The following is a 15362-nucleotide window of genomic DNA, read 5'->3' on the forward strand; positions in this document are numbered from 1 at the left end:
TTCCTGGCAGGCCTGATTTGGCTGAAGTAGAACTTCTGCTCTGGGTGTGCTCCATTGCCCTAGAGCTGCCAGGCCCAAGGTGCTGCCTTGTTTCCAAAGGGGCAGAGAGGCCCCAAAGCATCTTGCTTCCAGCTCTCTGGGAAGCTAAGAACCAACTCGCTCTGCCCCGTGCTTTTACAGCCTACCGGGAACATGTCTTTGAAAGGCCTGTGAAACGCAGTTTCTTGGCAGGCCTCATCTGGCTGAAGTAGAACTCCGGCTCTGGGTGTGCTCCATTGGCCTAGAGCTGCCTGGCCCAAAGGTCGGCCTTGTTTGCAAAGGGGATGAGAGGCCCCAAAGCATCTTGCTTCCAGCTCTTCGAGAAGCTAAGAAACATCTGGCGTTGCCCAGTGCTCTTACAGCCTACTGGGAACATCTCTTACCAAGGCCTGTGAAATGCTGTTTCCTGGCAGGCCTGATCTGGCTGAAGTAGAACTTCTGCTCTGGGTGTGCTCCATTGCCCTAGAGCTGCCAGGCCCAAAGGGCTGCCTTGTTTCCAAAGACGGAGAGTGGACCCAAAGCATCTTGCTCCCAGCTCTTCGGGAAGCTAAGAAACAGCTGGCTCTGCCCAGTGCTCTTACAGCCTAAGAGAACATCTCTTTGAAAGGCCTGTGAAACGCAGTTTCTTGGCAGGCCTGACCTGGCTGAAGTAGAACTTCTGTTCTGGTTGTGCTACATAGGCCTAGAGCTACCAGGACCTAAAGGCTGCCTTGTTTCCAAAGGGTGAGAGAGGCCCCAAAGCATCTTGCCTCCAGCACTTTGGGAAGCTAAAAAACAACTGGTTCTGCCCAGTGCTCTCACAGCCTACCGTGAACATCTCTTACCAAGGGCTGTGAAACGCAGTTTCTGGGCAGGACTGATCTGCCTGAAGTAGAACTTCTGCTGTGGGTGTGCTCCATTGGCCTAGAGCTGCCAGGCCCAAACGGCTGCCTTGTGTCCAAAGGGAGAGAGAGGCCCCAAAGCATCTTGCTTCCAGCTCTGTGGGAAGCTAAAGCAACTGGCTCTCCACAGTGCTCTCACAGCCTACCGGGAAGATCTCTTACCAAGGCCTGTGAAACGCAGTTTCTTGGCAGGCCTGATCTGGCTGAAGTAGAACTCCTGCTCTGGGCGTGCTACTTTGGCCTAGAGCTGCCAGGCCCAAAGGGCCGCCTTGTTTCCAAAGGGGCTGAGAGTCCCCAAAGCATCTTGCTTCCAAATCTTTGGGAAGGTAAGAAACAACTGGCTCTGCACAGTGCTCTCACAGCCTACCGGCAACGTGACAGAGAAAGGCCTGTGAGACGCAGTTTCTTGGAAGGCCTGATCTGGCTGAGGTAGAACTTCTGCTCTGGGTGTACTCCATTGGCCTAGGGCTGCCAGGCCCAAAGGGCTGCCTTTATTTCCAAAGTGAGAGAGAGGCCCCATAGCATCTTGCTTCCTGCTCTCTGGGAAGCTAAAACAACTGGCTCTGCACAGTGCTCTCAAAGCCAACTGGGAACGTCACATACAAAGGCCTGTGAAACGCAGCTTCTTGACAGGCCTTATCTGGCTGAGGTAGAACTTCTGCTCTGGGTGTGCTACTTTGGCCTAGAGCTGCCAGGCACAAAGGCTGCTTTGTTTCCAAAGGGGGAGAGAGGCCCCAAATCATGTTGCTTCCAGCTGTTTTTGAAGCTAAGAAACAACTCGCTCTGCCAGGTACTCTTCAAGCCTTCCGGGAATACCTCTTACGAAGGCCTGTGAAAAGCAGTTTCTTGGCAGGCCTGATCTGGCTGAGGTAGAACTTGTGCTCTGGGTGTGCTACTTTGGCCTAGAGCTGCCAGGCACAAAGGCTGCTTTGTTTCCAAAGGGGGAGAGAGGCCCCAAATCATGTTGCTTCCAGCTGTTTTTGAAGCTAAGAAACAACTCGCTCTGCCAGGTACTCTTACAGCCTTCCGGGAACACCTCTTACGAAGGCCTGTGAAAAGCAGTTTCTTGGCAGGCCTGATCTGGCTGAGGTAGAACTTCTGCTCTGGGTGTGCTCCATTGCCCTAGAGCTGAAAGGCCCAAAGGGCTGCCTTGTTTCCAAAGGGGGAGAGAGGCCCCAAAGCATCTTGCTTCCACCTCTTGGGAAGCTAAGAAACAACTGGCTGTGCCCAGTGCTCTTATAGCCTAAGAGAACATCTCTTATCAAGGCCTGTGAAACGCACTGTCTAGGCAGGCCTGATCTGGAAGAAGTAGAACTTCGGCTCTGGTTGTGCTCCATTGCCCTAGAGCTGCCAGACCCAAAGGTTGGCCTTGTTTGCAAAGGGGATGAGAGGCCCCAAAGCATCTTGCTTCCAGCTCTTCGGGAAGCTAAGAAACATCTGGCGTTGCACAGTGCTCTTACAGCCTACCGGGAACATCTCTTACCAAGGCCTCTGAAACGCAGTTTGTTGGTGGCCTGAACTGGCCGAAGTAGAACTTCTGCTCTGGGTGTGCTCCATTGGCCTAGAGCTGCCTGGCCCATAGGGCCGCCTTGTTTCCAAAGGGGATGAGAGGCCCCAAAGCATCTTGCTTCCAGCTCTTCGGGAAGCTAAGAAACATCTGGCGTTGCCCAGTGCTCTTACAGCCTACCGGGAACATCTCTTACCAAGGCCTGTGAAACGCAGTTTGTTGGTGGCCTGAACTGGCCCAAGTAGAACTTCTGCTCTGGGTGTGCTCCACTGGCGTAGAGCTACCTGCCCCAAAGGGCTGCCTTGAGTCCAAAGTGAGAGAGTGGCACCAAAGCTTCTCGCTTCCAGCTCTTCGGGAAGCTAAGAAACATCTGGCGTTGCCCAGTGCTCTTACAGCCTACCGGGAACATCTCTTACCAAGGCCTGTGAAACGCCGTTTCCTGGCAGGCCTGATTTGGCTGAAGTAGAACTTCTGCTCTGGGTGTGCTCCATTGCCCTAGAGCTGCCAGGCCCAAGGTGCTGCCTTGTTTCCAAAGGGGCAGAGAGGCCCCAAAGCATCTTGCTTCCAGCTCTCTGGGAAGCTAAGAACCAACTCGCTCTGCCCCGTGCTCTTACAGCCTACCGGGAACATGTCTTTGAAAGGCCTGTGAAACGCAGTTTCTTGGCAGGCCTCATCTGGCTGAAGTAGAACTCCGGCTCTGGGTGTGCTCCATTGGCCTAGAGCTGCCTGGCCCAAAGGTCGGCCTTGTTTGCAAAGGGGATGAGAGGCCCCAAAGCATCTTGCTTCCAGCTCTTCGAGAAGCTAAGAAACATCTGGCGTTGCCCAGTGCTCTTACAGCCTACTGGGAACATCTCTTACCAAGGCCTGTGAAATGCTGTTTCCTGGCAGGCCTGATCTGGCTGAAGTAGAACTTCTGCTCTGGGTGTGCTCCATTGCCCTAGAGCTGCCAGGCCCAAAGGGCTGCCTTGTTTCCAAAGACGGAGAGTGGACCCAAAGCATCTTGCTCCCAGCTCTTCGGGAAGCTAAGAAACAGCTGGCTCTGCCCAGTGCTCTTACAGCCTAAGAGAACATCTCTTTGAAAGGCCTGTGAAACGCAGTTTCTTGGCAGGCCTGACCTGGCTGAAGTAGAACTTCTGTTCTGGTTGTGCTACATAGGCCTAGAGCTACCAGGACCTAAAGGCTGCCTTGTTTCCAAAGGGTGAGAGAGGCCCCAAAGCATCTTGCCTCCAGCACTTTGGGAAGCTAAAAAACAACTGGTTCTGCCCAGTGCTCTCACAGCCTACCGTGAACATCTCTTACCAAGGGCTGTGAAACGCAGTTTCTGGGCAGGACTGATCTGCCTGAAGTAGAACTTCTGCTGTGGGTGTGCTCCATTGGCCTAGAGCTGCCAGGCCCAAACGGCTGCCTTGTGTCCAAAGGGAGAGAGAGGCCCCAAAGCATCTTGCTTCCAGCTCTGTGGGAAGCTAAAGCAACTGGCTCTCCACAGTGCTCTCACAGCCTACCGGGAAGATCTCTTACCAAGGCCTGTGAAACGCAGTTTCTTGGCAGGCCTGATCTGGCTGAAGTAGAACTCCTGCTCTGGGCGTGCTACTTTGGCCTAGAGCTGCCAGGCCCAAAGGGCCGCCTTGTTTCCAAAGGGGCTGAGAGTCCCCAAAGCATCTTGCTTCCAAATCTTTGGGAAGGTAAGAAACAACTGGCTCTGCACAGTGCTCTCACAGCCTACCGGCAACGTGACAGAGAAAGGCCTGTGAGACGCAGTTTCTTGGAAGGCCTGATCTGGCTGAGGTAGAACTTCTGCTCTGGGTGTACTCCATTGGCCTAGGGCTGCCAGGCCCAAAGGGCTGCCTTTATTTCCAAAGTGAGAGAGAGGCCCCATAGCATCTTGCTTCCTGCTCTCTGGGAAGCTAAAACAACTGGCTCTGCACAGTGCTCTCAAAGCCAACTGGGAACGTCACATACAAAGGCCTGTGAAACGCAGCTTCTTGACAGGCCTTATCTGGCTGAGGTAGAACTTCTGCTCTGGGTGTGCTACTTTGGCCTAGAGCTGCCAGGCACAAAGGCTGCTTTGTTTCCAAAGGGGGAGAGAGGCCCCAAATCATGTTGCTTCCAGCTGTTTTTGAAGCTAAGAAACAACTCGCTCTGCCAGGTACTCTTCAAGCCTTCCGGGAATACCTCTTACGAAGGCCTGTGAAAAGCAGTTTCTTGGCAGGCCTGATCTGGCTGAGGTAGAACTTGTGCTCTGGGTGTGCTACTTTGGCCTAGAGCTGCCAGGCACAAAGGCTGCTTTGTTTCCAAAGGGGGAGAGAGGCCCCAAATCATGTTGCTTCCAGCTGTTTTTGAAGCTAAGAAACAACTCGCTCTGCCAGGTACTCTTACAGCCTTCCGGGAACACCTCTTACGAAGGCCTGTGAAAAGCAGTTTCTTGGCAGGCCTGATCTGGCTGAGGTAGAACTTCTGCTCTGGGTGTGCTCCATTGCCCTAGAGCTGAAAGGCCCAAAGGGCTGCCTTGTTTCCAAAGGGGGAGAGAGGCCCCAAAGCATCTTGCTTCCACCTCTTGGGAAGCTAAGAAACAACTGGCTGTGCCCAGTGCTCTTATAGCCTAAGAGAACATCTCTTATCAAGGCCTGTGAAACGCACTGTCTAGGCAGGCCTGATCTGGAAGAAGTAGAACTTCGGCTCTGGTTGTGCTCCATTGCCCTAGAGCTGCCAGACCCAACGTGCTGCCTTGTTTCCAAAGGGGCAGAGAGGCCCCAAAGCATCTTGCTTCCAGCTCTTCGGGAAGCTAAGAAACATCTGGCATTGCCCAGTGCTCTTACAGCCTACCGGGAACATCTCTTACCAAGGCCTCTGAAACGCAGTTTGTTGGTGGCCTGAACTGGCCGAAGTAGAACTTCTGCTCTGGGTGTGCTCCATTGGCCTAGAGCTGCCTGGCCCATAGGGCCGCCTTGTTTCCAAAGGGGATGAGAGGCCCCAAAGCATCTTGCTTCCAGCTCTTCGGGAAGCTAAGAAACATCTGGCGTTGCCCAGTGCTCTTACAGCCTACCGGGAACATCTCTTACCAAGGCCTGTGAAACGCAGTTTGTTGGTGGCCTGAACTGGCCCAAGTAGAACTTCTGCTCTGGGTGTGCTCCACTGGCATAGAGCTACCTGCCCCAAAGGGCTGCCTTGAGTCCAAAGTGAGAGAGTGGCACCAAAGCTTCTCGCTTCCAGCTCTTCGGGAAGCTAAGAAACATCTGGCGTTGCCCAGTGCTCTTACAGCCTACCGGGAACATCTCTTACCAAGGCCTGTGAAACGCCGTTTCCTGGCAGGCCTGATTTGGCTGAAGTAGAACTTCTGCTCTGGGTGTGCTCCATTGCCCTAGAGCTGCCAGGCCCAAGGTGCTGCCTTGTTTCCAAAGGGGCAGAGAGGCCCCAAAGCATCTTGCTTCCAGCTCTCTGGGAAGCTAAGAACCAACTCGCTCTGCCCCGTGCTCTTACAGCCTACCGGGAACATGTCTTTGAAAGGCCTGTGAAACGCAGTTTCTTGGCAGGCCTCATCTGGCTGAAGTAGAACTCCGGCTCTGGGTGTGCTCCATTGGCCTAGAGCTGCCTGGCCCAAAGGTCGGCCTTGTTTGCAAAGGGGATGAGAGGCCCCAAAGCATCTTGCTTCCAGCTCTTCGAGAAGCTAAGAAACATCTGGCGTTGCCCAGTGCTCTTACAGCCTACTGGGAACATCTCTTACCAAGGCCTGTGAAATGCTGTTTCCTGGCAGGCCTGATCTGGCTGAAGTAGAACTTCTGCTCTGGGTGTGCTCCATTGCCCTAGAGCTGCCAGGCCCAAAGGGCTGCCTTGTTTCCAAAGACGGAGAGTGGACCCAAAGCATCTTGCTCCCAGCTCTTCGGGAAGCTAAGAAACAGCTGGCTCTGCCCAGTGCTCTTACAGCCTAAGAGAACATCTCTTTGAAAGGCCTGTGAAACGCAGTTTCTTGGCAGGCCTGACCTGGCTGAAGTAGAACTTCTGTTCTGGTTGTGCTACATAGGCCTAGAGCTACCAGGACCTAAAGGCTGCCTTGTTTCCAAAGGGTGAGAGAGGCCCCAAAGCATCTTGCCTCCAGCACTTTGGGAAGCTAAAAAACAACTGGTTCTGCCCAGTGCTCTCACAGCCTACCGTGAACATCTCTTACCAAGGGCTGTGAAACGCAGTTTCTGGGCAGGACTGATCTGCCTGAAGTAGAACTTCTGCTGTGGGTGTGCTCCATTGGCCTAGAGCTGCCAGGCCCAAACGGCTGCCTTGTGTCCAAAGGGAGAGAGAGGCCCCAAAGCATCTTGCTTCCAGCTCTGTGGGAAGCTAAAGCAACTGGCTCTCCACAGTGCTCTCACAGCCTACCGGGAAGATCTCTTACCAAGGCCTGTGAAACGCAGTTTCTTGGCAGGCCTGATCTGGCTGAAGTAGAACTCCTGCTCTGGGCGTGCTACTTTGGCCTAGAGCTGCCAGGCCCAAAGGGCCGCCTTGTTTCCAAAGGGGCTGAGAGTCCCCAAAGCATCTTGCTTCCAAATCTTTGGGAAGGTAAGAAACAACTGGCTCTGCACAGTGCTCTCACAGCCTACCGGCAACGTGACAGAGAAAGGCCTGTGAGACGCAGTTTCTTGGAAGGCCTGATCTGGCTGAGGTAGAACTTCTGCTCTGGGTGTACTCCATTGGCCTAGGGCTGCCAGGCCCAAAGGGCTGCCTTTATTTCCAAAGTGAGAGAGAGGCCCCATAGCATCTTGCTTCCTGCTCTCTGGGAAGCTAAAACAACTGGCTCTGCACAGTGCTCTCAAAGCCAACTGGGAACGTCACATACAAAGGCCTGTGAAACGCAGCTTCTTGACAGGCCTTATCTGGCTGAGGTAGAACTTCTGCTCTGGGTGTGCTACTTTGGCCTAGAGCTGCCAGGCACAAAGGCTGCTTTGTTTCCAAAGGGGGAGAGAGGCCCCAAATCATGTTGCTTCCAGCTGTTTTTGAAGCTAAGAAACAACTCGCTCTGCCAGGTACTCTTCAAGCCTTCCGGGAATACCTCTTACGAAGGCCTGTGAAAAGCAGTTTCTTGGCAGGCCTGATCTGGCTGAGGTAGAACTTGTGCTCTGGGTGTGCTACTTTGGCCTAGAGCTGCCAGGCACAAAGGCTGCTTTGTTTCCAAAGGGGGAGAGAGGCCCCAAATCATGTTGCTTCCAGCTGTTTTTGAAGCTAAGAAACAACTCGCTCTGCCAGGTACTCTTACAGCCTTCCGGGAACACCTCTTACGAAGGCCTGTGAAAAGCAGTTTCTTGGCAGGCCTGATCTGGCTGAGGTAGAACTTCTGCTCTGGGTGTGCTCCATTGCCCTAGAGCTGAAAGGCCCAAAGGGCTGCCTTGTTTCCAAAGGGGGAGAGAGGCCACAAAGCATCTTGCTTCCACCTCTTGGGAAGCTAAGAAACAACTGGCTGTGCCCAGTGCTCTTATAGCCTAAGAGAACATCTCTTATCAAGGCCTGTGAAACGCACTGTCTAGGCAGGCCTGATCTGGAAGAAGTAGAACTTCGGCTCTGGTTGTGCTCCATTGCCCTAGAGCTGCCAGACCCAACGTGCTGCCTTGTTTCCAAAGGGGCAGAGAGGCCCCAAAGCGTCTTGCTTCCAGCTGTTTGGGAAACAAGGAAACAACTGGCTCTGCACCGTGCTCTCACAGCCTACCGGGAACGTCACATACAAAGGCCTCTGAAACGCAGTTCCTTGGCAGGCCTGATCTGGCTGAAGTAGGACTTCTGCTCTGGGTGTGCTCCATTGGCCTAGAGCTGAAAGGCCCAAAGGTCGCCCTTGTTGGCAAAGGGGCAGGGAGCCCCCAAAGCATCTTGCTTCCAGCTCTTTGGGAAGCTAAGAAACAAATGGCTCTGCCCAGTGCTCTAACAGAGTACCGGGAACATCTCTTACCAAAGCCTTTGAAACGCAGTTTCTTGGCAGGCCTTATCTGGCTGAGGTAGAACTTCTGCTCTGGGTGTGCTCCATTGGCCTAGAGCTGCCTGGCCCAAAGGTCGGCCTTGTTTGCAAAGGGGATGAGAGGCCCCAAAGCATCTTGCTTCCAGCTCTTCGGGAAGCTAAGAAACATCTGGCGTTGCCCAGTGCTCTTACAGCCTACCGGGAACATCTCTTACCAAGGCCTCTGAAACGCAGTTTGTTGGTGGCCTGAACTGGCCGAAGTAGAACTTCTGCTCTGGGTGTGCTCCATTGGCCTAGAGCTGCCTGGCCCATAGGGCCGCCTTGTTTGCAAAGGGGATGAGAGGCCCCAAGGCATCTTGCTTCCAGCTCTTCGGGAAGCTAAGAAACATCTGGCGTTGCCCAGTGCTCTTACAGCCTACCGGGAACATCTCTTACCAAGGCCTGTGAAACGCAGTTTGTTGGTGGCCTGAACTGGCCCAAGTAGAACTTCTGCTCTGGGTGTGCTCCACTGGCCTAGAGCTACCTGCCCCAAAGGGCTGCCTTGATTCCAAAGTGAGAGAGTGGCACCAAAGCATCTTGCTTCCAGCTCTTCGGGAAGCTAAGAAACATCTGGCGTTGCCCAGTGCTCTTACAGCCTACCGGGAACATCTCTTACCAAGGTCTTTGAAACGCCGTTTCCTGGCAGGCCTGATTTGCCTGAAGTAGAACTTCTGCTCTGGGTGTGCTCCATTGCCCTAGAGCTGCCAGGCCCAAGGTGCTGCCTTGTTTCCAAAGGGGCAGAGAGGCCCCAAAGCATCTTGCTTCCAGCTCTCTGGGAAGCTAAGAACCAACTCGCTCTGCCCCGTGCTCTTACAGCCTACCGGGAACATGTCTTTGAAAGGCCTGTGAAACGCAGTTTCTTGGCAGGCCTCATCTGGCTGAAGTAGAACTCCGGCTCTGGGTGTGCTCCATTGCCCTAGAGCTGCCAGGCCCAATGTGCTGCCCTGTTTCCAAGGGGCAGAGAGGCCCAAAGCATCTTGCTTCCCGGTCTTTGCGAAGCTAAGACACAACTGGCTCTGCCCAGTGCTCTTACACCTACCGGGAACATCTCTTACCAAGGCCTGTCAAACGCTGTTTCTTTGCAGGCCTGATCAGGCTGAAGTAGAACTCCTGCTCTGCGTGTGCTCCATTGGCCTAGAGCTTCCCGACCCAAAAGGCTGCCTTGTTCCCAAACGGGCAGAGCGGTCCCAAGCATCTTGCTTCCAGCTTTTCAGGAAGGTAAGAAACAACTGGCTCTGCCCAGTGCTCTTACAGCCTACCGGGAACATCTCTTACCAAGGCCTGTGAAACGCAGTTTCCTGGCAGGCCTGATCTGGCTGAAGTAGAACTCCTGCTCTGGGCGTGCTACTTTGGCCTAGAGCTGCCAGGCCCAAAGGGCCGCCTTGTTTCCAAAGGGGCTGAGAGTCCCCAAAGCATCTTGCTTCCAAATCTTTGGGAAGCTAAGAAACAACTGGCTCTGCACAGTGCTCTCACAGCCTACCGGCAACGTGACAGAGAAAGGCCTGTGAGACGCAGTTTCTTGGAAGGCCTGATCTGGCTGAGGTAGAACTTCTGCTCTGGGTGTACTCCATTGGCCTAGGGCTGCCAGGCCCAAAGGGCTGCCTTTATTTCCAAAGTGTGAGAGAGGCCCCAAAGCATCTTGCTTCCTGCTCTCTGGGAAGCTAAAACAACTGGCTCTGCACAGTGCTCTCAAAGCCAACCGGGAACGTCACATACAAAGGCCTGTGAAACGCAGCTTCTTGACAGGCCTTATCTGGCTGAGGTAGAACTTCTGCTCTGGGTGTGCTCCATTGGCCTAGAGCTGCCTGGCCCAAAGGTCGGCCTTGTTTGCAAAGGGGATGAGAGGCCCCAAATCATCTTGCTTCCAGCTCTTCGGGAAGCTAAGAAACATCTGGCGTTGCCCAGTGCTCTTACAGCCTACCGGGAACATCTCTTACCAAGGCCTGTGAAACGCAGTTTGTTGGTGGCCTGAACTGGCCGAAGTAGAACTTCTGCTCTGGGTGTGCTCCATTGGCCTAGAGCTGCCTGGCCCGTAGGGCCGCCTTGTTTGCAAAGGGGATGAGAGGCCCCAAAGCATCTTGCTTCCAGCTCTTCGGGAAGCTAAGAAACATCTGGCATTGCCCAGTGCTCTTACAGCCTACCGGGAACATCTCTTACCAAGGCCTGTGAAACGCAGTTTGTTGGTGGCCTGAACTGGCCGAAGTAGAACTTCTGCTCTGGGTGTGCTCCACTGGCCTAGAGCTACCTGCCCCAAAGGGCTGCCTTGATTCCAAAGTGAGAGAGTGGCACCAAAGCATCTTGCTTCCAGCTCTTCGGGAAGCTAAGAAACATCTGGCGTTGCCCAGTGCTCTTACAGCCTACCGGGAACATCTCTTACCAAGGTCTTTGAAACGCCGTTTCCTGGCAGGCCTGATTTGGCTGAAGTAGAACTTCTGCTCTGGGTGTGCTCCATTGGCCTAGAGCTGCCAGGCCCAAGGTGCTGCCTTGTTTCCAAAGGGGCAGAGAGGCCCCAAAGCATCTTCCTTCCAGCTCTCTGGGAAGCTAAGAACCAACTCGCTCTGCCCCGTGCTCTTACAGCCTACCGGGAACATGTCTTTGAAAGGCCTGTGAAACGCAGTTTCTTGGCAGGCCTGATCTGGCTGAAGTAGAACTCCGGCTCTGGGTGTGCTCCATTGCCCTAGAGCTGCCAGGCCCAAAGTGCTGCCCTGTTTCCAAGGGGCAGAGAGGCCCAAAGCATCTTGCTTCCCGGTCTTTGTGAAGCTAAGACACAACTGGCTCTGCCCAGTGCTCTTACACCTACCGGGAACATCTCTTACCAAGGCCTGTCAAACGCTGTTTCTTTGCAGGCCTGATCAGGCTGAAGTAGAACTCCTGCTCTGCGTGTGCTCCATTGGCCTAGAGCTTCCCGACCCAAAAGGCTGCCTTGTTCCCAAACGGGCAGAGGGGTCCCAAGCATCTTGCTTCCAGCTTTTCAGGAAGGTAAGAAACAACTGGCTCTGCCCAGTGCTCTTACAGCCTACCGGGAACATCTCTTACCAAGGCCTGTGAAACGCAGTTTCCTGGCAGGCCTGATCTGGCTGAAGTAGAACTTCTGCTCTGGGTGTGCTCCATTGCCCTAGAGCTGCCAGGCCCAAAGGGCTGCCTTGTTTCCAAAGACGGAGAGTGGACCCAAAGCATCTTGCTCCCAGCTCTTCGGGAAGCTAAGAAACAGCTGGCTCTGCCCAGTGCTCTTACAGCCTAAGAGAACATCTCTTTGAAAGGCCTGTGAAACGCAGTTTCTTGGCAGGCCTGACCTGGCTGAAGTAGAACTTCTGTTCTGGTTGTGCTACATAGGCCTAGAGCTACCAGGACCTAAGGGCTGCCTTGTTTCCAAAGGGTGAGAGAGGCCCCAAAGCATCTTGCCTCCAGCACTTTGGGAAGCTAAAAAACAACTGGTTCTGCCCAGTGCTCTCACAGCCTACCGTGAACATCTCTTACCAAGGGCTGTGAAACGCAGTTTCTGGGCAGGACTGATCTGCCTGAAGTAGAACTTCTGCTGTGGGTGTGCTCCATTGGCCTAGAGCTGCCAGGCCCAAAAGGCTGCCTTGTGTCCAAAGGGAGAGAGAGGCCCCAAGGCATCTTGCTTCCAGCTCTGTGGGAAGCTAAAGCAACTGGCTCTCCACAGTGCTCTCACAGCCTACCGGGAAGATCACTTACCAAGGCCTGTGAAACGCAGTTTCTTGGCAGGCCTGATCTGGCTGAAGTAGAACTCCTGCTCTGGGCGTGCTACTTTGGCCTAGAGCTGCCAGGCCCAAAGGGCCGCCTTGTTTCCAAAGGGGCTGAGAGTCCCCAAAGCATCTTGCTTCCAAATCTTTGGGAAGGTAAGAAACAACTGGCTCTGCACAGTGCTCTCACAGCCTACCGGCAACGTGACAGAGAAAGGCCTGTGAGACGCAGTTTCTTGGAAGGCCTGATCTGGCTGAGGTAGAACTTGTGCTCTGGGTGTGCTACTTTGGCCTAGAGCTGCCAGGCACAAAGGCTGCTTTGTTTCCAAAGGGGGAGAGAGGCCCCAAATCATGTTGCTTCCAGCTGTTTTTGAAGCTAAGAAACAACTCGCTCTGCCAGGTACTCTTACAGCCTTCCGGGAACACCTCTTACGAAGGCCTGTGAAAAGCAGTTTCTTGGCAGGCCTGATCTGGCTGAGGTAGAACTTCTGCTCTGGGTGTGCTCCATTGCCCTAGAGCTGAAAGGCCCAAAGGGCTGCCTTGTTTCCAAAGGGGGAGAGAGGCCCCAAAGCATCTTGCTTCCACCTCTTGGGAAGCTAAGAAACAACCGGCTGTGCCCAGTGCTCTTATAGCCTAAGAGAACATCTCTTATCAAGGCCTGTGAAACGCACTGTCTAGGCAGGCCTGATCTGGAAGAAGTAGAACTTCGGCTCTGGTTGTGCTCCATTGCCCTAGAGCTGCCAGACCCAACGTGCTGCCTTGTTTCCAAAGGGGCAGAGAGGCCCCAAAGCGTCTTGCTTCCAGCTGTTTGGGAAACAAGGAAACAACTGGCTCTGCACCGTGCTCTCACAGCCTACCGGGAACGTCACATACAAAGGCCTCTGAAACGCAGTTCCTTGGCAGGCCTGATCTGGCTGAAGTAGGACTTCTGCTCTGGGTGTGCTCCATTGGCCTAGAGCTGAAAGGCCCAAAGGTCGCCCTTGTTGGCAAAGGGGCAGGGAGCCCCCAAAGCATCTTGCTTCCAGCTCTTTGGGAAGCTAAGAAACAAATGGCTCTGCCCAGTGCTCTAAGAGAGTACCGGGAACATCTCTTACCAAAGCCTTTGAAACGCAGTTTCTTGGCAGGCCTTATCTGGCTGAGGTAGAACTTCTGCTCTGGGTGTGCTCCATTGGCCTAGAGCTGCCTGGCCCAAAGGTCGGCCTTGTTTGCAAAGGGGATGAGAGGCCCCAAAGCATCTTGCTTCCAGCTCTTCAGGAAGCTAAGAAACATCTGGCGTTGCCCAGTGCTCTTACAGCCTACCGGGAACATCTCTTACCAAGGCCTGTGAAACGCAGTTTGTTGGTGGCCTGAACTGGCCGAAGTAGAACTTCTGCTCTGGGTGTGCTCCATTGGCCTAGAGCTGCCAGGCCCAAGGTGCTGCCTTGTTTCCAAAGGGGCAGAGAGGCCCCAAAGCATCTTGCTTCCAGCTCTCTGGGAAGCTAAGAACCAACTCGCTCTGCCCCGTGCTCTTACAGCCTACCGGGAACATGTCTTTGAAAGGCCTGTGACACGCAGTTTCTTGGCAGGCCTCATCTGGCTGAAGTAGAACTCCGGCTCTGGGTGTGCTCCATTGCCCTAGAGCTGCCAGGCCCAAAGTGCTGCCCTGTTTCCAAGGGGCAGAGAGGCCCAAAGCATCTTGCTTCCCGGTCTTTGCGAAGCTAAGAAACAACTGGCTCTGCCCAGTGCTCTTACACCTACCGGGAACATCTCTTACCAAGGCCTGTCAAACGCTGTTTCTTTGCAGGCCTGATCAGGCTGAAGTAGAACTCCTGCTCTGCGTGTGCTCCATTGGCCTAGAGCTTCCCGACCCAAAAGGCTGCCTTGTTCCCAAACGGGCAGAGGGGTCCCAAGCATCTTGCTTCCAGCTTTTCAGGAAGGTAAGAAACAACTGGCTCTGCCCAGTGCTCTTACAGCCTACTGGGAACATCTCTTACCAAGGCCTGTGAAACGCAGTTTCCTGGCAGGCCTGATCTGGCTGAAGTAGAACTTCTGCTCTGGGTGTGCTCCATTGCCCTAGAGCTGCCAGGCCCAAAGGGCTGCCTTGTTTCCAAAGACGGAGAGTGGACCCAAAGCATCTTGCTCCCAGCTCTTCGGGAAGCTAAGAAACAGCTGGCTCTGCCCAGTGCTCTTACAGCCTAAGAGAACATCTCTTTGAAAGGCCTGTGAAACGCAGTTTCTTGGCAGGCCTGACCTGGCTGAAGTAGAACTTCTGTTCTGGTTGTGCTACATAGGCCTAGAGCTACCAGGACCTAAGGGCTGCCTTGTTTCCAAAGGGTGAGAGAGGCCCCAAAGCATCTTGCCTCCAGCACTTTGGGAAGCTAAAAAACAACTGGTTCTGCCCAGTGCTCTCACAGCCTACCGTGAACATCTCTTACCAAGGGCTGTGAAACGCAGTTTCTGGGCAGGACTGATCTGCCTGAAGTAGAACTTCTGCTGTGGGTGTGCTCCATTGGCCTAGAGCTGCCAGGCCCAAAAGGCTGCCTTGTGTCCAAAGGGAGAGAGAGGCCCCAAGGCATCTTGCTTCCAGCTCTGTGGGAAGCTAAAGCAACTGGCTCTCCACAGTGCTCTCACAGCCTACCGGGAACATCTCTTACCAAGGCCTGTGAAACGCAGTTTCCTGGCAGGCCTGATCTGGCTGAAGTAGAACTCCTGCTCTGGGCGTGCTACTTTGGCCTAGAGCTGCCAGGCCCAAAGGGCCGCCTTGTTTCCAAAGGGGCTGAGAGTCCCCAAAGCATCTTGCTTCCAAATCTTTGGGAAGCTAAGAAACAACTGGCTCTGCACAGTGCTCTCACAGCCTACCGGCAACGTGACAGAGAAAGGCCTGTGAGACGCAGTTTCTTGGAAGGCCTGATCTGGCTGAGGTAGAACTTGTGCTCTGGGTGTGCTACTTTGGCCTAGAGCTGCCAGGCACAAAGGCTGCTTTGTTTCCAAAGGGGGAGAGAGGCCCCAAATCATGTTGCTTCCAGCTGTTTTTGAAGCTAAGAAACAACTCGCTCTGCCAGGTACTCTTACAGCCTTCCGGGAACACCTCTTACGAAGGCCTGTGAAAAGCAGTTTCTTGGCAGGCCTGATCTGGCTGAGGTAGAACTTCTGCTCTGGGTGTGCTCCATTGCCCTAGAGCTGAAAGGCCCAAAGGGCTGCCTTGTTTCCAAAGGGGGAGAGAGGCCCCAAAGCATCTTGCTTCCACCTCTTGGGAAGCTAAGAAACAACTGGCTGTGCCCAGT

The sequence above is a fragment of the Equus asinus genome, unplaced genomic scaffold (genome assembly GCF_041296235.1).
Source record: "Equus asinus isolate D_3611 breed Donkey unplaced genomic scaffold, EquAss-T2T_v2 contig_816, whole genome shotgun sequence".
NCBI lineage: Eukaryota > Metazoa > Chordata > Mammalia > Perissodactyla > Equidae > Equus > Equus asinus.